General features: G+C 38.8%; 1 long non-coding RNA gene across 1 annotated transcript; it reads right to left on the reverse strand.

The window, feature by feature from the left end:
- Nucleotides 1-6,820: 6,820 nt before the first annotated feature.
- On the reverse strand, nucleotides 6,821-8,667 carry LOC130469057 (uncharacterized). The gene is made up of 2 exons (XR_008929434.1): nucleotides 7,793-8,667; nucleotides 6,821-7,114 (listed from the first exon to the last, which is right to left on the reverse strand). It is a non-coding gene; the product is annotated as an uncharacterized lncRNA (long non-coding RNA).
- Nucleotides 8,668-25,343: the final 16,676 nt, after the last annotated feature.

Below are 25,343 nucleotides of genomic sequence, written 5' to 3' on the forward strand. Positions count from 1 at the left end.
GTAGTACCCCTTTGTTTCCTTTGGATAGCCCACAAGGATACATTTGTCAGATTTTGGATGAAGTTTGTCTGAAATTAATCGTTTGACGTATACTTCACATCCCCAAATCTTAAGAAAAGACACTTTTGGAGGCTTTCCAAACCATAATTCATATGGAGTCTTTTCAACAGCTTTAGACGGAGCTCTATTTATAGTGAGTGCAGCTGTATTTAGTGCATGTCCCCAAAATTCTATTGGAAGTTCGGCCTGACCCATCATTGATCTAACCATGTCTAGCAAGGTTCTATTCCTCCGTTCTGACACACCGTTCCATTGAGGTGTTCCAGGAGGAGTCAATTCTGATAGAATTCCACATTCTTTCAGATGGTCATCAAATTCATAGCTCAGATATTCGCCGCCTCTATCAGACCGCAGTGCCTTAATCTTCTGCCTAATTGATTCTCTACTTCACTCTGAAATTCTTTGAATTTGTCAAAGGATTCAGACTTATGCTTCATTAGGTAGACATAACCATATCTACTGAAGTCATCAGTGAAAGTGATAAAGTAGCTGAAACCACCTCTAGCATTTGTACTCATTGGTCCACATACATCTGTATGGATTAAACCCAATAGTTCATTTGCTCTTTCTCCAAATTTAGAGAAAGGTTTCTTTGTCATTTTGCCAAGTAAACATGATTCGCACTTACCATAATCCTCTAAGTCAAATGGTTCTAGAATTCCTTCCTTTTGAAGTCTTTCTATGCGTTTCAAGTTAATATGGCCTAATTGACAATGCCACAGATAGGTGAGATCTGAATCATTCTTTTTGGCCTTTTTGGTATTTATGTTATAAACTTGTTTGTCGTGATCTAATAAATAAAGTCCATTGACTAATCTAGCAGATCCATAAAACATCTCTTTAAAATAAAACGAACAACTATTGTCTTTTATTAAAAAGGAAAATCCCTTAGCATCTAAGCAAGAAACATAAATAATGTTTTTAGTAAGACTTGGAACATGGATACAATCTTCCAGTTCCAAAACTAGCCCAGAGGGCAACGACAAATAATAAGTTCCTACAGCTAATGCAGCAATCTGTTCTCCATTTCCCACTCGTAGGTCGACTTCACCCTTGCTTAACCTTCTACTTCTTCTTAGTCCCTGTGAATTGGAACATAAGTGTGAGCCACAACTTGTATCTAATACCCAAGAAGTTGAATTAGCAAGTATACAGTCTATAACGAAAATACCTGAAGATGGAACGACTGTTCCGTTCTTCTGATCATCCTTAAGCTTTGGACATTCTCTCTTGTAATGGCCTATTCCATCACAATAAAGACAGCTTGATGTGGACTTGTCCTGCTTTGTCTTCTTTCTTGACTCAACATTGCCCTTGGACTTTCCACCATTCTTGAAGGGTCTCCCTTTAGCCTTGATTAAATCTTTGGCTTCACAGTCGAGTACTATCTCAGCCTTTATGACAAGGTGAACAAACTCTGAAACTGTTTCTTCTCTTGGTTCACTTAGGTATAGTTGCTTGAAGCGACCAAACCCACTGTGCAGTGAATTGAGCAAGATAGAGACTGTCATCCTTTCGCTTATTGGTGTTCCTAGCAGACTTAGGCGATCAAAATATGAAAGCATAAGCTCCACATGGAACCTTAGTGGGACGCCTACCCTCTGTTTAGTGCGAAGGAGCTGAACGTGTGTTTCTTGGACCTCCATCCTAAAACACCTGTTAGAAGAACTAACCTTTAGACCAGACATTGATTCAATCAACTCATGGACGTTTAGGTCCCTGTCCTCTGTGTTTCCACGACAGATATCCCTCAGATTCTTGATGAGCGTAAAAGGTTCGTAAGCTGCAAATCTTCTAGCCCATTCATCAGGGATATTGTTCAGCGTGAGACTCGTAACCTTTTTGAGATCCGCATCCCAGGCGGCAAATCTTTCAGGGGTCATGTCTCTGGCATAGTAGCTTGGTATGGGATGGAACAGTACATACTCAAGTCCATTGAGTCTGACTACTTCAACTAGCTTAGCTTCCCATTCAAGAAAATTTGTTAGGTTCAGCTTGACCATAAGCTCAGAACCCATGATGATGTTTTGATTGTTGTTTTCCATAGTTAAAACTACAATTGAAAAAGAATAAACAAATAAATAACCATTCACAGTTTCTCTTAATAAATTCAAATTCTAGCAAACATGCATAATTTATCATTTATTAAGCATTTTATTCAAGTTATGTGTTCCGGCAGGTGTGAATAAAATGATTCCAAGATCCTTAAATCATTGAAGAATTAAGCACATTATGTATTTAGACTCAATTCTAAAATATTTTAGGTAAGCAAAGCCTTTGCTAATAGTCTAGAAGCTACTCTTGGTTGGTAGGTACGTCACTTTTCAATAACCTGCAAAACAGTACATATACATTATATACCATTCACCCATTCATTATCATGAATGGCCCACATAGCTGGTTAGTAGAACATATTATGCATCACATAAACATTTGCAGCAATTAATCAAGGCTTCCAATAATCTACCAATTATTCAATCCTTATTAATTCTAATCAAGTTGTTTTAACCTTAAAGTAATGTACACCTAATCAAGAGTTTATGACTTAAAGCTCCCACTTAAACCAATAAATTTACATGCTTTACTAATTTTAAACATAAAATTGTATTTCCTAGTCTAACCGAAAAAATACAAATTTAATTAAAATTTAAAGCTCATATAAACTTATAATTGAATCCTTTAATTTATTTTCAGTTGAATTAATAAATGAAATAATTTAAATTAATTAAAGGTTTTAATTTTAGTAAAATAATTAGTATAAATTAGAATTTAGAATAAATTATATTATTCAAAATTAAATTCCGAGAAAACAATTTAAATTATGAATTTTAAAGTTAATTAAAATCGTTTCCGAACTGAAAATTCAAAATTAAATTCAAAACGTATCAATCGTAACACGATGAGGCACTTGGGCTTGCGCCCAAGCACCATCGAGTCATGAGGCAGCAACGCCCCATCGACTGAATGCGCGACATGCACGAGCAGGCCACACGCATCGCAGCCATGCCAGGCCACGCTGCGCGCAGCCCGCATTGCTCAACGCTGCTGGTCTGCTTGCTGGGCGAGGCGGCGCCCGCTGTGGCGCAGCTCGCTTGCTGCCCACACGCGACTGCTCGCCTGGCACCCGCATTGCCCATCGCCCCATCGAAATTTAATTTTAAATTGTGTGTGGCTCGATGGGGCTAATGCGTGACCTCGTCCCTCATGGGCGTGACGTTGTCAGGTCAAATGTAATTGGATTTCCTGTGAGTTTACACCCAATCGACTAGTAATATAGGAGTCGCCATTCAGTTTTTAACGACAATAAGAAAAACTGACAAAACCCGGTTATCGTGACATAAAGGGAGTGCCATTATGTTCGACCACGACGGCCATAGGTTCCCTTGTGATCCCTGGTGTGGGGATCGCTCAACGTACACCCGCAGGGCAGAGATTGAGAGTTCGGGGGACTGTAACTACCGAGAGGAGTGCTCATCGATAATACTCCAGAGGCAGGTTATCCTTACTAGCTCAGCATAAATAATTGAAGGGACATGCGTTAAACTATTCTGAATTGATTTTAGCAATATGCAACACATAACACTAAATCGATCGTGATTATCTTATTTAGATTGATTTAAGGTACCTAGCATGATAATTCAATTGTCCAGGGTATTATCTTATTTGGCATGATAGATCAATCAAATTAATAGTTTGAAAATTTTATAAAAGGGTGATGAAAGCGATTAAATCATATGAGGGACACATTACAACGCACCCTTTAGAGGCGCGTTGTGGTTCTCAGAAAACTAACCACTTGGATTTGCTATTTCTCCTTTTATTTAGCGAATCTCGGGTTTCCAAGCAATGTTCCAGTATTTAGGCTTAATTCATCAAGCTACAAGGGGCAGGATGCGTTCTGTTCGACTTTTGGGTCGATTGCGACAGAACGCCGGATCAATTTCGCAGCGTGAGGCTTAGGCTTAAGGCTAGAGTCAATACTCAGATTATGGAATTGTGTCTGTTATTTTCACGCCGGTTTTAGGCTGTATTTATAGGAAAAGAGTGTGTGGAAAGATAGATTTTTAAGATACGAATCCAAAAAGAATCCGGAGATAAAACGGCCCCAGGCACTTTCAGCGCCCAGGGCTTGGCGTCGAAGATTTCGGCGCCCAGATCCAGGCGTTGAAAATGGGATCTGGGCCGAGTTCTTGTCAGATTTGCACTCTTAGAACACGGAGCTTTTTGGGGGATTTATCCGAGTCTTTTAGTGCGTATTAACTTATGACGGAATGCGTCTGGGCCCGTTACGAACTCTAGGTTCGTTAGGAATTTAATTAATACGTAACTCTTATTTTCGAATTATACCAAGAATAGAATTCCTTTGTAAATTCTATCTCTTTTAGGATTTATGTTGGAGTGCAACACCTAATTCTGACAGGTTTCTATCTTTTATGATTTTGCCACTTTTAACAACTACCTTTTACGGTAGTTACTATTCTTAGCAGGTTTCTATAAATAGCAGCTTTGGCTGAAATGAAAGGGTGATTGAGATTCGTTATTTTATAGGAGATGCGTTTCCAAGTGGAGATTTATGTTCTCATCATCGAACCTTCCCTTTCGGGAATGGGGACAAAAGTAGGCGTCTACAGTTAGCCCCCACTTTGACTGAGTCTCGAGATGAGACGATGGTCAAAGTACTAGACGGAGTGCGTCATACAAGCCATGGTGTTTGTGACCTGTTTTGCGAGGGTCTCACGAGCCCCCAAGTGATAACATTTGACTTAAGGGTCATCACTTGAAGTGTTAACACATTCCTCACGCGTCATTGGAATTTGTTAACTGATAGAGTAAAAACTCCCTCACTTTGTCATTGGAAGTATCTAAAGATGTTTTCGAAATCAAAGCTATAAATGATAACTAGGCCTGGCCAAGCCCAATCACGAGGTAAAACGTTTTAAAGATTCTCATTTTCAGGGTTAGCTAAACGAGAAAACCCCCTTGTTTTTATAGGACGTAAAACGAAGGAAAATCCAGCACATCGCTCTTTTTTGGAAAAGCGGAAAACCAATCCTTTGATTTTTGGAAAAGGGAAACCATCCTTTGATTTTTGGAAAAGGGAAACCATCCTTTGATTTTTGGAAAAGGGAAACCATCCTTTGAGTTTTGAAAAAGGGAAACCATCCTTTGATTTTTGGAAAAGGATAAACCAGGAAAAGTTATCGCTGCAGCGACTAAGGACCTGCGCGGTTAGTGACGCAGACCCCGCCCGCTGAAGGTGGGTGAGCCTGTCAGCTGAGGGTGGGCACCCCGTCTGATAGAAGTGGACGAATCTGTTTTGATGTTTTGAAAATAAGGACCTGCGCGGTTAGTGACGCGGACCCCGCCCGCTGAAGGTGAGCGAACCTGAATTCGTCTTTTCGATTTGGGACTCGCGTGGTTCGTGGCGCGATCTTGCCCGATCGAGGTGGGCCAGTCCCTATTTCATTTGTTCTTGGGATTTCTTTTGAGAATTTCTTTTTATTCATTCCTGTAAGAGAGAATTCTTTCGAGGGATGCTCAGATTTAGCTGCAACCTGAATGTGGGTTGGCAACGTGTCTAAACGGACCATCGTTTCGTGGTCGTCTGCCTTTCGTGGTTTTGAACAAGTCTTTACGGCTCATAGGATGTATGTCACCGTTTAGAACTGGCCTAGTTATGCCATTACTTGAGTCCTTGTGAAATGACCGGTAGGACCATATGCAAATGTTAATGGAGACCTTTTGCTTTGAGGTCGAGTTCATTTTTTGAATTTGTCCAAGCACGGGACGTAGTTTGGAAACGTTGTTTCAACTTGCATCCCTTTTTTGAAACGCATATTTTCTTTCTTTCGAGCCCCCAAGCATTTGTACTTGGTGGTTGTTCTTTGCCAAGAGAAGTACTTATTTTAAAACGTCTTTAATTGTGTTTGGGATCGTGCTCGTAAGTGCGAGCGATCTTTGTAGTGGTATGCTACTTTGATGAAGTCGTGGAGTGCGACTTCATTTTCCGGGCGACAAAGTTTGCTTCATTTTTCAACAATTAATACATCGAGCTTACTTTGGCCCGGATTGATCTTTTTGACAAATAAACGCTTTTTAATTTCACTAGTGGAAAAACAGTCATTTGCGTCGGTCATTTAAGCCCATTTGCGTCGTACATTGGTGCGACGCAACTGACCGCGACGCAAATGAAAAAAGACATTTGCGTCGCACTTTTGGGCGACGCAAATAAGAGTCATTTGTGTCGCAGTTTAGTTAAACTGCGACGCAAATGACCTTTTTTTATCATCCTGTAAAAGTCATTTGCGTCGCTGTTTAGTTAAACTGCGACGCAAATGACTTTTCAGTATGTTAAAAAAAATGTCATTTGCGTCGCAGTTTAGTTAAACTGCGACACAAATGACTTTTCAGCATGTTTTAAAAAAAGTCATTTACGTCGCAGTTTTAGTTAATCTGCGACGCAAATGACTTTGGATATTCTAAAAAAATGAGCTACTGATTTTATTTAATGCACAGATTAAATAAAATCAACAGCTTTCATTACTGCCAAAACACAAAATGCACACATAGTGATATTACAAATAGAACATCTGAACAAACTACTAAGTACTAACCAGTATTCCAGTCAAAATTGATAAAATGCACCTAACAACTAATTATGCAATTAACTAAATTAATATAAATGGACAGTCACAAGTCAAAAAAAATTACCAACACTAGGCAAAAAACAGAACGCATACCTGGAAGCTTAGGCTAGAAATAGACCCAAAAAAGAATAAAACAGCATAAAAATACACTGTCAAGGTTCCAATTAAATAGTCTTCCAACTACAAGCGCTATAGGAACAAGCGCTAGGGAACCTGATAATTTAATTCTCCGAAATCTAAAACTCAGCAGATTCAAATATCTCTATCAAAAACTTTTATCTAAAAGGCCAAATTTACTGTGATACCCCGAGCCACTTAGTGAAGTTCTCAAACTCTGTGTAGTCATAATCTGAAATCACTATCTTGTAGAACGATCTTCCCAAGGCCTTGATGGCAGCAAGCTCCTCCTGCTCAAGATTAAGCAGCAAGCAAAATGGCAAATTAGCTATTCAAATACATATACATAATCATATACAGAGATTACAGTTGACTCAGCGAACCAAAAGCAACTAACTTAACAAGAAATCTCGATCATTCCCATACCAAGATTTTTACAGATACTCGATCATCAAACCAAAGTCATACCGAGTAAATCTTAAAACTATGACATCAACAACTTATCAAGAAACCAGAGATTCCAATTACAAACTCGAGATCAATCAGACTAAGAAATGACTAACAAAATAACTACAGTGTAAATAAACATGGATGCAAACTAATCAAACACTATATCATACTGCACAGAGTGAGAAGATTACAATGGTAACATAATAAATTTGAAACCCAACAAACTACAAGCACATGAGAACATGACCAAAATCACAAGTTATTGCACCAAGATTTTGATGCTTTGAAAGTGTATTTTTTTAAGGATCCCCTCAACAATAAAAATGAACAATCAAGTTCTTAACTAGCAATGCCAGCTATACATAATCACTTCAACTAAACAAAGCCATTGAAGATTTTCTAAAATGTTTTTCTATTATTCCCTGTTAATCTCAATCAAGCACATTGAAGCAAAAATTCATTGCTTGAAGACAGTCATGCACAGCTATTAACAAAATAGAGAGAGAATAATATTTTACCTCGTCCTGCAACCGATTGACCTCTTAATACAACTTTTCAATCACCTCCTGTAATCAGCAAGATTTTATTCAATTAATGGCTGAATTTCTTCCAAAGTAAATCATAATAGAGAGAGAAGAAAGGGAAAGAGAAAGTACGCACATAATCAGCATAAGTCACAATTTATTTGCAGTGTCAGCCTCGACAATTAATGTAAAGTACGAACCACCAATATTGAATTTTAACAAATTAGGTACATCATGTGTGTGAATTTTCATCCCTAATTTCATATCCAAATAATGACACAGTTATTGAATAATTAGCAAAGTTACAAGAACTTGTAGTAACGCAGTGCATTACTGAAAACCTGAGCTTCGCCAGAAGCTGCAAACCATCAGTAAATATATGATTCACCACTAAGCTGGCCATTGTAACTTTTAAAGAATATGACTACGCATCAAAATAACTTCTCATCATCGTCCCCTCTTTCAGCTGCAAAAAGGGAAGCAGCTTCACTCACAATATGTACACACAAGGTTTTGCCTAAAAAGACATTAGAATGACACGGGTTCTCTGCATTGCTTACATGATCTGTCCATCACCAGTTCCAAACCAGTCAAATCTTTACATGATCTGCCAATGAAATACCCAGAATGTATCAAATTTACTAAGCCTTAGATTCATCAAAATAATGAATAAACTAGCAATTCATAGGGAACAGACATAAATGATTAAACCATCAATCAAGACTGTCCCTATGATACTCCCTCACAAATGCAAGTGGGTCTCTTTTCTGGCAACAATTCACCAATGTCCGTGTCATGAGAGTCCAAATCACAAAAGTTTTCTATAACTTTGTCTCTTTGTGTTCTGGACTTCTTGGTTCATCAATTTCAGTAAGTACCTCACTAGTGGAAAAAGGCTTATTTGCATCCCCGCATTTGCCACGCCATTCTGAACATGTGACGCAAATGACAAATTTTAGCATAAAATTTAGTCATTTGCGTCGCAGCTTTGTTAAACTGCGACGCAAATGACTCTAGGATGCCCCCCAGAGTCATTTGCGTCGCAGATTAGTAAAACTGCGACGCAATTAACTCAATAAAGTGCGTCGCAGATTTACTAATCTGCGACGCAAATGACTCTGGGGGGCATCCTAGAGTCATTTGCGTCGCAGTTTAACAAAGCTGCGACGCAAATGTGTTTTGATTTTTTTTTTTTCGAATTCGCGCTCAGCTTAATTGCTTAGGAACATTCTGACTTAGGTTAATATTGCTCGACAAACACTAGCTGCTTCCCTCCCAAACGAAACCAACACCAACACTAGCTGCACGACGTGTTCTCACCGGCGGCTTCACTGTCGTCGTTGCCTTCGCCGCCTTCCGTCGTTGCCGCGCCGTTCCTTTGCTGCTTCACTGCTTCACTGCTTCGCCACTTCACTACTTCACTGTTTCCGGCCTTTGTTCCTTTTTAGAGTCGCCGCCCACGGCCAAGGAAGTCATCCACGGCACGGCAGCCGCCCACGCCGCCGCCTACTCAGCCGCCCTTGTTCATTGTCGTCTCTCCTCTCTTAGGTATTGAATTTTAGTTTTGATATTTATTGAATTTTAATTGTGCATTTTAATTTTAATTGTGGACATTATAATTGAATTTTAATTATGCATTATAATTGAATTTTAATGGTTGATATTATTTGTTGAATTTTAATTGGGTACATTTTAGGATTTAGGTTTTGTTGAATTTTAGTTGTAGGTTTTGTTGAATTTTAGTTGAATTTTAATTGGGTACATTTTAGGATTTAGGTTTTGTTGAATTTTAGTTGTTAGGTTTTGTTGAATTAAAAGTTATGAAATGAAGTTTTGGGTATGAAATGAATTTAGGTGATATATGAAATCATGTTTTGGGTTTGCTACAAAATTTTGGATTTATAATGATATGAATAGCCTAGTTTATATTCTAACCTTTGACAAAATTTGGTCTAGTGGTTGAAAATGGATCGGAGTTGGATGTATGGTAGTAAACGATTTTCTACAAGGTTCTTACAAGGGATTCAAGAGTTCATTAAGGTTGCCTTGAAACATCAATCAGAACATGAATCAAGTTTAATTCTGTGTCCTTGTTGTGATTGCAATAATTCAAGGGGGTATCGGGATATTGATGATATTGTTGATCACATAGTTCGTCGCGGTTTTAAGGGTAACTACACGACGTGGACATGGCATGGTGAGAGCATAGATCATGGGGCAAGTTCTAGTATGCCGAGCTCGAGTCAGCATAATCATTGTGATAATGGTGATGATAATGAAATTGAGGATGATATTGGTGTTGAAAGTGAGGAAGAAGAGGAGAAAGATAGGATAGATGATATGATGCATGATGTGGAAGACCATCATTTCGTTGAGCGTCCCCATATGTATGATAGTATAATCAAAGCTTCCGCAACACCATTATATCCTGGTTCTACACAAACTGTACTTGGTGCCGTCATCGAATATTTCAACTTAAAGGTGGAAAACGGTTGGACCAACAAGAGTTTTTCACAGTTTTTGGAGGCCACGTCTGGTAATCTTCCTGAAGGAAACAAACTTCCAAGGTCTAACTATGAGGCCCAGAAGCTTATGTGTCCTTTGGGTATGGATTATGAGAAGATACACGCGTGTCCAAATGATTGCGTGTTGTATCGAAAGCAGTATGCAAATCTGCATGAGTGTCCAAGATGCGGATTGTCCCGTTACAAGATCGTGGAGAATGATGCAACATCAACTAAGAAGAAACCTTCTCCGGCTAAGGTGCTTTGGTATCTTCCAATTATACCAAGATTTAAGCGCCTTTTCTCAGAAGAGAAAACTGCAAAACTCTTGAGGTGGCATGCCGAGGGGAGGAAGAAAGATGGGTTAATGAGGCATCCTGCTGATTCTCCACAATGGAGGAACATTGATCGAAAGTACAAGGTCTTTAGGGAAGAAGTTCGGAATCTCAGGCTTGGTCTTTGCACGGATGGAATGAACCCATTTGGGACACTTAGTACCCAATATAGCACTTGGCCGGTTCTTCTCACCATATACAATTTGCCTCCTTGGTTATGCATGAAGCGTAGATACATCATGTTGTCGCTCTTAATCTCTGGGCCTAAACAACCCGGAAATGACATAGATGTGTATCTAGAGCCACTCATTGAAGATTTGAAATTGTTGTGGGATGAAGGGGTGTTGATGTTTGATGCATACACCAAAACCAATTTCACTTTACGTGCCATGATTTTTTGTACGATAAATTATTTCCCGGCTTATGGAAATTTGTCAGGGTATTCTGTAAAGGGAAAGAAGGCATGTCCAGTTTGTCATGATGATTTGGTCTCGAGGCGCCTAAAATTTTGTGGGAAAGATGTGTACATGGATTACCGGATGTATCTTCCTGAAGATCATCCATTTCGAAAAGAGAAGGAAGCTTTTAATGGAGAATTGGAGATGAGAGAAGCTCCTGCCCACTTATGTGCGTGTGAGGTTTATGAACGGGTTAAAGACATTGAGACAGAGTTTGGTAAGCCTTATAAAGGTCAGCCAAGTGGTGGTTACAAGAAGAGGTCTATCTTTTGGGATCTCCCATATTGGAGAGATTTGGAAGTTAGGAATTGTTTGGATGTAATGCATATTGAGAAAAATGTTTGTGATGCCATTGTTGGGACATTGTTGAATATGCAAGGGAAAACGAAGGATGGGCCTAAAGTTAGACAAGATATGGCTGCTATGGGTCGCTCCGAGTTGGCACCTCAAGAAAGGGGAAAACGCTGGTACCTTCCCCCAGCTTGTTTCACCTTGTCTAAAAAGGAGAAAGTTAGCTTTTGTGAGTCTTTGCATGGCTTAAAGGTCCCTGCCGGTTACTCTTCAAATTTTCGTAGACTTGTGTCCATGTCTGACTTGAAATTAGTTGGAATGAAATCTCATGATTGTCACGTGTTGATGCAACAATTGCTGCCGGTTGCAATTCGAGGGATATTGCCGCCACAAGTGAGGTATACCATTACAAGATTGTGTTTCTTTTTCAACACAATTTGTAGCAAGGTGATCAATCCAACAATACTGGATGATTTGCAGGCTGATGTACTTGAGACCATGTGTCGGTTTGAAAAGTATTTTCCGCCATCATTCTTTGACATGATGCCTCATTTGATTATTCATCTTGTTCGTGAAATTAAGCTTTGTGGGCCAGTTTGTATGAGGTACATGTATCCCTTTGAACGGGAAATGGGTACCTTGAAAAATAGAGTGATGAATCCGGCCAAACCTGAAGCTAGTATTGTCCAACGAACCGTCGCGGAGGAAGTTGCTGCATGGGTTTCTCAATATATGGCACGTTTGAAAGAAGTCGGAGTACCAAAGTCTAGACATGATGGGAGACTTGGGGGTCAAGGTACAATTGGCAAGAAAAGGATATCAATCAGTTCTGAAATGATGTGTAAGGTTGAGCTGTTTGTGGTGCAAAGTCTTAGTGAAGTCCATCCATACGTGGCTGAGCACATGAACTTTCTTAGAGAGCAATATCCTTCAAAAAATGGTCCTCAACTGATAAAAGAGCATAATCGTTCATTCCTCACATGGTTCAAGCGTCGAGTGATGGATCAATTTTCCGACACGCCTAATGAGGTATCTGACATGGTGAGATGGTTGGCATATGGTCCTAAATGTCAAGTCATATCTTATGAGGGGTACGACATCAATGGCTATTCTTTTTACACGAAGCGACAAGATGACAAAACGACGATGCAAAATAGTGGTGTTACGGCAATATGTTTGTCTTCAGAGTATGCTAGTGTAAAAGATAGAACACTTGTAGATAAGACGAACTCTTACTATGGAGTCATTGAAGAAATATTAGAGTTGGAATATAAGTATTTTAAGATTCCTCTATTCCGGTGCAAGTGGGTTGATATTAGTCGCGGTGTCAAAAAGGATGAACATGGGTACCTGACACTTGTAAACTTTAGTCGAGTTGGGCATCTTGCAGATCCTTTCATATTAGCATCACAGGCAAAACAAATCTTTTACATGGTTGACCCTGCCGATCGTAGTTGGTCAGTTGTTCTGGAAGGCAAAAGAAGAATACTTGGCGTTGAGGATGTAGATGATGAAGAAGAGTATGATGAGCAGTTTAATGAGATTCCACCTTCCTCCTGGCATATCCCTCAAATGATTGACGATGTTGACATGAGTTATACACGCCGAGATCATGATGAAGGATTTTATGTTGAAAAAGAGAAATAGTGAGATAGGTACTATTTTGGCAACTATTTTTTCACCAAGTTAATTTGTAGATTAGTTAAAAGTTGGGTTCGAAAATGTCATTTTTGCCTAAATATGTACTATAACGACCCAATTACCCTTAAATGTGGAATAATAGATTAGTACGAGGCTTAGAAAGTTATAACTATGCATATGAGACATGTAATAAGTTTGAAAACATTCCTTAGGTTCTTTGGTTCAAAGTTGGGTTCGAAAATGTCATTTTTGCCTAAATATGTATTATAACGACCCAATTACCCTTAAATGTGGAATAATAGATTATTACGAGGCTTAGAAAGTTATAACTATGCATATGAGACATGTAATAAGTTTGAAAACATTCCTTAGGTTCTTTGGTTCAAAGTTGGGTTCGAAAATGTCATTTTTGCCTAAATATGTATTATAACGACCCAATTACCCTTAAATGTGGAATAATAGATTATTACGAGGCTTAGAAAGTTATAACTATGCATATGAGACATGTAATAAGTTTGAAAACATTCCTTAGGTTCTTTGGTTCAAAGTTGGGTTCGAAAATGTCATTTTTGCCTAAATATGTACTATAACGACCCAATTACCCTTAAATGTGGAATAATAGATTATTATGAGGCTTAGAAAGTTATAACTATGCATATGAGACATGTAATAAGTTTGAAAACATTCCTTAGGTTCTTTGGTTCAAAGTTGGGTTCGAAAATGTCATTTTTGCCTAAATATGTACTATAACGACCCAATTACCCTTAAATGTGGAATAATAGATTATTACGAGGCTTAGAAAGTTATAACTATGCATATGAGACATGTAATAAGTTTGAAAACATTCCTTAGGTTCTTTGGTTCAAAGTTGGGTTCGAAAATGTCATTTTTGCCTAAATATGTATTATAACGACCCAATTACCCTTAAATGTGGAATAATAGATTAGTACGAGGCTTAGAAAGTTATAACTATGCATATGAGACATGTAATAAGTTTGAAAACATTCCTTAGGTTCTTTGGTTCAAAGTTGGGTTCGAAAATGTCATTTTTGCCTAAATATGTACTATAACGACCCAATTACCCTTAAATGTGGAATAATAGATTATTACGAGGCTTAGAAAGTTATAACTATGCATATGAGACATGTAATAAGTTTGAAAACATTCCTTAGGTTCTTTGGTTCAAAGTTGGGTTCGAAAATGTCATTTTTGCCTAAATATGTATTATAACGACCCAATTACCCTTAAATGTGGAATAATAGATTAGTACGAGGCTTAGAAAGTTATAACTATGCATATGAGACATGTAATAAGTTTGAAAACATTCCTTAGGTTCTTTGGTTCAAAGTTGGGTCCGAAAACGTCATTTTTGCCTAAATATGTACTATAACGACCCAATTACCCTTAAATGTGGAATAATAGATTATTACGAGGCTTAGAAAGTTATAACTATGCATATGAGACATGTAATAAGTTTGAAAACATTCCTTAGGTTCTTTGGTTCAAAGTTGGGTTCGAAAATGTCATTTTTGCCTAAATATGTACTATAACGACCCAATTACCCTTAAATGTGGAATAATAGATTATTACGAGGCTTAGAAAGTTATAACTATGCATATGAGACATGTAATAAGTTTGAAAACATTCCTTAGGTTCTTTGGTTCAAAGTTGGGTCCGAAAACGTCATTTTTGCCTAAATATGTACTATAACGACCCAATTACCCTTAAATGTGGAATAATAGATTATTACGAGGCTTAGAAAGTTATAACTATGCATATGAGACATGTAATAAGTTTGAAAACATTCCTTAGGTTCTTTGGTTCAAAGTTGGGTTCGAAAATGTCATTTTTGCCTAAATATGTATTATAACGACCCAATTACCCTTAAATGTGGAATAATAGATTATTACGAGGCTTAGAAAGTTATAACTATGCATATGAGACATGTAATAAGTTTGAAAACATTCCTTAGGTTCTTTGGTTCAAAGTTGGGTCCGAAAACGTCATTTTTGCCTAAATATGTACTATAACGACCCAATTACCCTTAAATGTGGAATAATAGATTATTACGAGGCTTAGAAAGTTATAACTATGCATATGAGACATGTAATAAGTTTGAAAACATTCCTTAGGTTCTTTGGTTCAAAGTTGGGTTCGAAAATGTCATTTTTGCCTAAATATGTATTATAACGACCCAATTACCCTTAAATGTGGAATAATAGATTAGTACGAGGCTTAGAAAGTTATAACTATGCATATGAGACATGTAATAAGTTTGAAAACATTCCTTAGGTTCTTTGGTTCAAAGTTGGGTCCGAAAACGTCATTTTTGCCTAAATATGTACTATAACGACCCAATTACCCTTAAATGTGGAATAATAGATTATTACGAGGCTTAGAAAGTTATAACTATGCATATGAGACATGTAATAAGTTTGAAAACATTCCTTAGGTTCTTTGGTTCAAAGTTGGGTTCGAAAATGTCATTTTTGCCTAAATATGTACTATAACGACCCAATTACCCTTAAATGTGGAATAATAGATTAGTACGAGGCTTTTGGATTTAAGTGTCTGCTAAGTTCCTGTGTACCATCTAATTGCTGGTTGTTAGTATCTGAAGGTTATTTCAGGAGCTTGGTTGTGCTTTCTTTGTTGCTTAATCTTTAAAGAACAGTCTGTTTTTGGGTGGGTTTGTGGACCAAAATTTTGCATATTCAAATTCATTCCCCAGCATTTGTACAGAACTGATCAGAACTGACCAGTTCTATGCACTGATCTGCACAGCTCAGATCAGAACTGTGCAGATCAGTGCACAGAACTGGTCAGAACTGATCAGTTCTGTGCACTGATCTGCATAGTTCTGATCTGAGCTGTGCAGATCAGTGCACAGAACTGGTCAGCTCTGATCAGTTTTGTGCACTGATCTGCACAGCTCAGATCAGAACTGTGCAGATCAGTGCACAGAACTGGTCAGTTCTGACCAGTTCTGTGCACTGATCTGCACAGCTCAGATCAGAATTATTTACACTTTTTTAGGATTTTTCAAGAACATTGCCCTATTCACCGGAGGAGATTAATGAGGTGAAAGATTTTTGGGCAGATTACTTCATGAACAATGTCGAATTTTTAGCTTAATTTGTAATATGAACTTGATCTCTAGCTAGCTACGTACCTTTGTTGTAATAATTTTATGTTTGTTGTAACATGTTGGTTGATCGATCTATGACGAATTTAATTGCCTTTTATTGGGAACGTTAATTACGTTGTAAACTTTAGTGACAGGTATTAATTATAAATGTATTCCCGGTATTGGGAATGAAGCGTCTAATTTCAAAGACGATCATGTCGGAATTTCCAACTAAAATATTAAAAAACGAATATTTTTTTAAAAAAAATAAGTCATTTGCAACGCACGTTAGCTCAATGTGCGAGGCAAATGACTTAATTTTTTGGCGCTAAAATTGTCATTTGCAACGCACATTTAGCTAATGTGCGTTGCAAATGACTTTTCAGCACCATGCCTAAAAAGTTATTTGCGTCGCACATTTAGCTAATGTGCGACGCAAATAACTTTTCAGGCATGGTGCTGAAAAGTCATTTGCAACGCACATTAGCTAAATGTGCGTTGCAAATGAACCTTATTTGCGTCGCACATTTAGCTAATGTGCGTTGCAAATGACTTTTCAGCACCATGCCTGAAAAGTTATTTGCGTCGCACATTAGCTAAATGTGCGACGCAAATAAGGTTCATTTGCGTCGCACAAATGTGCGACGCAAATAACTTTTAGTCATTTGCGTCGAGAGCTTTTGCCACGCACGATGTGCGACGCAAATGTGCTTAAAAGTGCGATGTAAATGACCCTTTTTCCACTAGTGCCTCTTATCCTTCTAACTCCTCACATCTCGTTGATACATGAGATAAACCGTTACTGTATTTTTAGAATCCAGCTCCACCGTTTGCAATATCCAACAAATTCCTTTCTCTTGCTGTCCTATTCCCTCCCAGTCCTTAGCTGAGATTAGTACAAAGTACATAATTAGGACAAATAGAACTCGGCCAAACATATCATAACTAAAAGTATACTCCTCCTTAGTATTATAAGGCAGAGAATGCATGAAGATTATCCATCAATAAGATCAAACTTACTAAGCCTTACATCCATCAAGATTGTCAAAATACAAGAAACAATTCCAAGGAAGTTCAATTTTTCAGTCAAAGAAATGCCCCTTCTGCTGGGCATATGTAGTTATGAAAAAGACGCTACGAACAATTACCTAACCGTGAACTGACCTACTCCAATTCCGGCTCCGAAACAGCTGGAGTCCCAACTCTCTAATGGAACAACACAATTTCCCTCACTTTCACACCTTCCATGTCAACATGATCCACTCCATCAATCACAATAAAAAGAATCCAACAACAATCACATTTTAGACAAACAATACAGCATTATATAATCTTACTAATAAAACAACATTGACACCCAAAACTTAAAAGATTCCAGCTTTTCTCGATGATCTTCACCCTAAATTAACCCAATTATTAATCCCTCCTAATTATATGGACAATAAAACCCGTAAATTAAACGCAAAACAGATCTACCCACCAAGAAATACAAAGAAAATAATTGTTGGAGGATATTAATTCAATTGCTGAGGAATATTAATCCAAAATAATTGTTGAAAATAATTTAGCAATCGTATTAAACAAACAGCCCTCTGATTAGAAATTAAACCCTAGATTCAAGAAGCCATAATAAATCAATTAATGAGTAGCCGACGTTAAGAAACTGGTTTACTTGGTTACCTGAGGAGCGTCGACAAAGAGGTCCTCTGGTGTAGAACTACAGAAAGCGACAAACTCCCGCCATTGTTGCTGTTGTTGTTGTTATGGCTGTTGTTAGCGGTGTAACTCGGGACCAACTCGGTCTGAGTCGACCCAATAGAATGCCCCAAAAACTCAGCCCCACTTCCACCGCACCCAAGATGAGTCGCCGCCGAGTCATCCACCTTAGAGCCGGATTTTGCAGAGAACGCGGCTTGAAATCCGGCTGAAGACGTCATCGCTTTTAGATCTGGGTTTGCCTCCTTCGTATTCGCTAAGCTTGAATTTTAAAACAAATTTGAGAGATTGGGATGATTTGGTGAGAGGAGACTTTGAAGGGAAAGCTCGATACTGATTCTGAAGGAGAGACAGAGAAGCTTTGGAGTTTCAACGATGGAGATCTGGAAAATACGAGAACTCTGTACAGGGGAGGCAGGAATTGTATGAGAGAATATGAGAGAGAAAGGGAATAGGAGCAGGTAGGTCAATAGAATGCGTGACTGCGTCACAACAAATAATAAAAAAAGGTAATAATTAAATTTTCCGAAATTTTTTTACCTGCTTTGCGTCGCAGAATTACTAATCTGCGACGCAGATGACTTTAAGAGTCATTTGTGTCGCAGATTAGTAATTCTGCGATGCAAAGCAGGTAATATTTTGCGTCGCATTATTACTAATCTACGACGCAAATGACTTTAAGAACATCTTAGAGTCATCTGAGACGCAGATTAATAATTCTACGACACAAATGACTAATTTTAATGCTTAAAACTGTCAATTGCGTCACATGTTTAAATGTGCGAGGCAAATGTGGTGATGCAAATGATTGTTTTTCCACTAGTGTTTGAGAAACCAACGACTTGATTTTTTTTTTTTGTGTTTCGAAGAATGACCTTGATTATTATTTTTTGTATATTGCCTTGAAAAATGTACACATATTTTTTCTTGAGATGAGTCTAAGTTTCGACAAGCTTTAACATTTGTTTTCACTATTCGGGCTCTAAAGGTGCTTTGGGCTTGATCTTAATTACAACAGGGCCTCGTGTCTACTAACACGGTTTTAAGTCCTTTCCTGCTCCGCGTTTTGAAGGATCCGGGCCTTGGGCTACATTTCCGGCGCCTCTGGCCAGGCGTCAAAAATTTCGGAGCCCAGCCTTGGGCGCTGGAAATTCTCTTTTGGCAGTTTTTCTTAGTTCCGGATTTCTTAACGCGTTTCCGAATGGGATTAGGATGTCACTTGATGCTTTCGTGTATATATAGGGGTTAAGTTCGCCTTTCTTTTTCACCACTCTCAATCTTCCTCTCTTATGCAATTCCTTAGCTTTTATTCTTCCCTACTCTTGCCATGTCGATTCCTCCCTTCTCCCTTCAACGAGTTGTTAGGCTCTGGCTAAGAGCCATTAATCCCACAGAAAAGGCTTTGTTGAAAGGATACCACTTAGAGGCATTCTTAGGCTTACAACAAATTAATATTGATTATAATTTTCTGTATGCGGCCCTAAACTTTTGGGATTCTGATCACCATGTTTTTGTCTTTCGAGGCAATGAAGTATGCCCTTTGCCAGATGAATTTGTCGCGATCCTTGGTTATCCTACCAATGTTACTCCTGCTACCCCTGGCACTGTTGAAGAGGGTAAAACAACTATAGGGGCTTTCCTAGGACTAGATGCTAACATGCTCGATGAGATCGTTGTGGGTGATAAGGTTAATTTGGCAAAGCTTGTAAAACATCACTTTAGACCTAGTAAAAATATGACCGAACAGAAATTGAATATTCGAGCACTTGTATTCTGCTTGTTGAACCACTATTTACTGTCGAATAACAATGGCGAGTCGGTGACATAAGGTTGATCCCCTTGATCAGCCAGATGGAGAGTTGTTATTCCATTATGCCGCTGGTTGTTGTCGAGACCTTACTGAGTGCGGATGAGTTAAAAAAGGATGCCAAGTCTGAAATTTTTAAGGGGAGCCCCCTATTACTGCAGGTAATCGATCGTTTATTCGCGCAAAGTAATACACATATTTTTTCTTTTTCTATTCTTTTTTCGTTTGCCTCGCTAGCCCCCTGCCTGGAGCTGATTTTCAGCGCCCAGAGCTGGGTGTCGGAATTTCTGGCGCCTGGTCCTGGGCGTTGAAAGTGCGTCCCATGCAGGACTTTCGTTTATTATTATTTTTCTGATCGTACCCATTTTTTGCAGATTTGGTTCATGGAACGACTTAGGCTTTTAGAAGCTCCTGCCGATCCTAAACATTATCGCCCTATAGCCTTGGGTAACCGAAAGTATTTGCACCAAGGCCAGGACGAGGCCCAGTGGGCCTCCTATTTCACTCTTGGCATATGCTCTATTAAGTGGGTGGTACCGTGGTGGGGTTTGACTAATATGACGGGGGTTCCGAGGTGTTAGTTTATGTTTCTTTGTTGGGGCTATCTCGACCCTTTTACATCTTTCCTTACCGAGTCATGCGACAATACGGCTTAAGGCAGACTATCCCGTTTTCCGATACGGTACCACCTAAAGTAGCGGTCTTTTCACAAGCATGGGTTCAAGCGTGGGCTAAGTATTATGGTGGCCTCCCGCGTTGGAACGTGGCTACAGATGGCTTTGTGGGTCTTTCCGAAAACTACAAGTTGTGGATGAGTTCCGATGATAAGGCTGTGAGAACTAAGGCTCGAAATGAAGAGCCGGTTGAGCTTTTGATACCTCGAGGTAGGGCTAAGTATGAGAGCCGTGATCCTGCTAATCCTCGCGACCATGGTATTAAGACTGTAAAAGCTCGTCCTGATCGAAAGCGAAATGAAGTTCCTCCCCGTTCCAGTTCTAGGCCTAAAAAGGTGCCTAACATGAAAGGGCCTTCCGTTCACAAAAGAAATGCAAGCTCTCGCGGAGATCGTCGCCGGAATAATGTATGGGTTAGGAAAGTTCAGCCCCTAGTAGAACCAGTGGCTAATCCAATTGATGTTGATAATCCTTCCCCTACCATTGTTTGTGCCCTTGAGGCTGAACGGACTATAGCTGTTCAAACTAAAAATGTTTCTGAGCCCTTGGCATCCTTGGAAGTTAGTGTCAAGGAGCCTGTTCTTATGGAGGTTGATATAGGGGCAGCGCAGAAGCCTGTGGGGGTGGACCCTGCGAACATTTCCCTCTACAAAACTTTATTTGATGATCCGGAAGAACTCGAGTAATGTAGTTCTTGTTAGGATGTAGGTGCCCTTTATTTATTTCAGTTGTGTTTGTTTTTCATTCCTTAGCACTTTTTGTTTTCCTTCTTATTATTTTTAAATATTAATAAAGGCGTAATTTTATTTTTCTTGTTTTCGTTTTGCTTCTCTTTTTTTTTATTTGCTCATTTCCAACACTTATGCACATTATATTTTTTATTTGATTGGACCGAATCCATAAATAGGATTGCCTACGTATCCTTGTTAAATAACTTTAACTTAGAATCAGGTCGCGCGTAGTTCTAGCTAGAATAAATTCTAGGATGCCGAATTCTATAAGTATGTTCTGAGATGGAAACATATTATTTGAAACGGTAGAATAAGTGAAGTTTATTACTATTTTAATCTGCTGCTTTGCCGTAAGCCATGTATTTTGCACAAAAATCTTTTCATGTGTTTTTTTTTGGTACGTATATCTGAATTTTTGGTACGTATATCTGAATACGTGCTGTACCCCCCCCTAAGTGTTCGTTATTTTTCCGTGTATGTGCGGATAAAATGACGAGCACTTCTGGGCAAAATTTGGCAAGTAGAGAGAGATTCAGCGCCCAGGCTGGGGCGTTAAAGATTTCGGCGCCCGGCTCTGGGCGCTGAAAATGATTTCTGGGAAGATTTCTTGGCGCGTGGCTTCTTTTCCTTCACATGTTCTTGCGTTTATTTCTTTTTCTTTGTTTCATTTTACTTTTTATTCGTCAAAAATCAATTTTGATGTTTTTTTTTTTTTTTTTTTTTTTGGCAATTAATAATTGTATTAATAACCAAAGCCTTGAGCAAACACCCAAGGGAGCAGGGAAACCAGACCACCAAAACAACTCTACACAAAATCAAATGTGTAGTATCCTACTCCTAAGTTCCTCAGAACCTCTACAACAAACTTTAAACAAAATTTCCCTAACAATACTGTCTATGCTCTTAGTAGGCCTTTTAAAAATTACAGCATTTCTAGCAAGCCACACACTATAGATGGCTTCAGTGAAGCACATAACATACAACTGATCAGCAACACCAACTTTTCTGCTCCTCTTCATAGCTTGCTGCAACTCAGAAGCAAACCCAGTAGCTCTTCTATGAATACCAATCTGCAACAACAGTTTAGACCAGACTGCAGAAGAAAACTTGCACTCAAAAAACAGATGTTCAACTGTTTCTTTCCCATCTGTGCACAGCACACATTGATCAGAACACTGAATCCCCCAAGCTTGAAGTCTATCAGTAGTATAAAGCCTATTAAGGATAGCCAACCAAGTAATAAACAAGCTTTTTGGACTAGCTTTGTTATAGCACATTACTCTCCACCAAGTAACCTTAGGAGCAACACCCTGCAAGCATTTATACACCTTGCTGATACAGTATTTACCATTTGCAGTGGTTTTGTCCCAACCACCAATTTGCAGAATAATCTCTCTGCTATTAAAAATCTTCTTAAGAGCCCATGAACAAGATCCAGGAGTGGACATTTGAAGAGGATTTTGGCCTTTCATATAGAAGCTATCAACCCACTGCACCCACAACTTATCTTTTTTAAAAGCCAAAGCCCACAGAAATTTCCCAATGGCCACTTTGTTCCAAGCAGCAATATTCTTCACATTCCAGCCACCAGAATTTCTAGGTTGATACAGTTTATCCCATGCTACTAGAGCTTTCTTTGATGCTGCAGTGTCACCAGACCATAGGAAACACCTACAATAAGCTTCAACCTCCTTAATGATTCTTTTAGGTAAAATGAAAATTTGACACCAGAAAGTCTGCATGCCAAACAAGATGGTTTTGATAAGTAACAACCTGCCAGCATAAGACAAAAACTTAGCTGACCACACCTTAGTTCTAGCCAGAATCTTGTCCACTAGAGGCTTGCATTGAGGATAGGAAAGTTTCTTGGAAGAAAGTGGCACCCCAAGGTATCTAAAAGGAAGGCAAGCTTCTGAGATTTTCTGAGCAGATAAAATATCTGTTTTGTCACACATTGAAACACCAGCAAAGTAAATATTACTTTTATCCATATTAGCTTCAAGGCCTGAAGCAGAAGAAAACTTGGAAAAGGCTTCAAGGAGTAATTGTACAGAGATCTTGTCAGCTCTTGCAAACAATAATAAGTCATCTGCAAACATCAGATGAGTAATATTGAGCTTCTCACACCTAGGATGGAAGTTAAAATCAGGATTTTGCTTCAATTGGTTCATACATCTTGTCAAGTATTCCATACCAATAGCAAACAGGAAAGGGGAGAGAGGATCCCCCTGTCTCAGCCCTTTTTTTGCTTGGAATGGTTTGCTAGGAAAGTCATTGATGAGAATAGAGTAGGAAACGGTTGTAATACAAGTCATGATCCACTTCACAAACACTTGAGGGAACCCTAGCTCTTGCAGAACAGTCTGAATAAAGTTCCAGTCAACTGAGTCATAAGCTTTTTTTAGATCAACTTTTAGGACACATCTAGGGGAAATATGAGCTCTACCATACCCCTTGATTAATTCAGTTGCCATCAAAATGTTGTCAGCAATGAACCTTCCAGGAATAAACCCTGATTGGCATTCACTAACCACTTCAGTAATAACTTTTTGCAGCCTTGCAGTAAGAATCTTAGATATGATTTTGTAAAGAGTGGAACAACAAGCAATAGGACGAAAATCTTTAACATAGGAAGCATTAGGTACCTTAGGTACCAGAGTAACAGAGGTGCAGTTCATACCAGGATACATTTCCCCTTTCTGAAAGAAGAACTTGACAGCTTCATACACATTTTCTTTAATCCAAGGCCATGCTTTCTTAAAAAACACAGCATTGTATCCATCCAACCCTGGAGCTTTACTGTCATCAATGGACTTGAGAGCCAAGTCAATCTCATCAGTGGTAACTGGCACACATAGAGATAGAGCTGCAGTTCTAGACAATCTTGGGCCTGATCTAAGAGAGGGGAGATCAGGCTTAGAAATGTGAGGAGCAGCTGTACCAAGAAGAGCCATATAGAAATTCTGAATTTCCACAGTGATTTCCCCAGGATCCACAATTTTATGCCCTTGAGGAGTATACAGCAAAGAAATTCTATTCATGTTTCTTCTTTGCTTGACAGAAGCATAAAAGAACTTAGAGTTAGAATCCCCATCAGCTAGCCATTGGATTCTAGATTTCTGCTTCAAAGCAGATTCTTCCACAGATAGCCACTTTCTAAGATTTCTAGTACACCTCTTCTCATCAACTTGCATTAACAAATCTGCAGGATCAGAACATAACTGATTTTGAACTTCTTCCAACTCTTGTTGAGCTTTTTGAATTCTCACAGTGATATTTGCAAACTCCTCTTTGTGAAGGGACTTCAGTTTGTGTTTTAGCCTTTTCAGCTTAAACCAAACTTTGCTTAAAGGAGTACCCTTAATAGGAATATCCCAATCTTGAGCAACAACTTCTGCAAACTGAGAATGATTTGCCAGAAAGTTAAAAAACTTAAAGGGCCTCCCCCCATCTTTATGATCATCACCAAATTTTAACAAAAGAGGGGAATGGTCTGAGATTGAAGGGTTAAGATAGTCCACAGCTAAATGCCCAAATTTCATCATCCAGCATCCATTTCCCAAAGCTCTGTCTATTCTACTAGTCACCCTAGCATCCCCCAAACTCTTATTACTCCAAGAAAAAAAGTGGCCAGTGCTTCTCAATTCATTCACTCCAGAGTTAAGCAGAAAGTTCTCAAAATCTTGAGTTTCATAATTGGTAACACATGCTCCATTAACCCTGTCATTACTTGAAAGAACAGCATTGAAGTCTCCAAGTACTATCCATGGAGAAGAAGTAACCATAGCAGAGATACCAGAAAGGGATGACCACAAAGCCTTCCTGGTTTCAACAGTATGTAAGCCATACACAAAGGTAATGAAACAGACTGAAACACCCTTGCTATCCACTAGTTCCCCATGAACTAATTGCTCATGAGTGAGTAAAATGTTGACAGTAGCATTCACATTCTTCCACCCTACCCAAATTCTCCCCCTGGGATTACAAGAAGAATTACAGTGCCAAGACCAACCACCACCTAGCTTCTGCTGAATTTTACTATTATTATTCTCTTTGACTCTTGTTTCTAAGACAGCAATCACATCCACCTTATTTACTGACAAAAAACTTTTCAATGCTCTTGTCTTATTAGGGTCATTAAGGCCCCTCACATTCCATGCACAGATTATCATCAGGGGGGGAGATCATTGTGTTCCTCCCCTTCTTCATCTACAACTTCTATGCCACCATGTTCAGGGGTGAGAGCTCTGAATGAGTTTTG

This window comes from Spinacia oleracea, chromosome 3, assembly GCF_020520425.1.
Source record: "Spinacia oleracea cultivar Varoflay chromosome 3, BTI_SOV_V1, whole genome shotgun sequence".
NCBI lineage: Eukaryota > Viridiplantae > Streptophyta > Magnoliopsida > Caryophyllales > Amaranthaceae > Spinacia > Spinacia oleracea.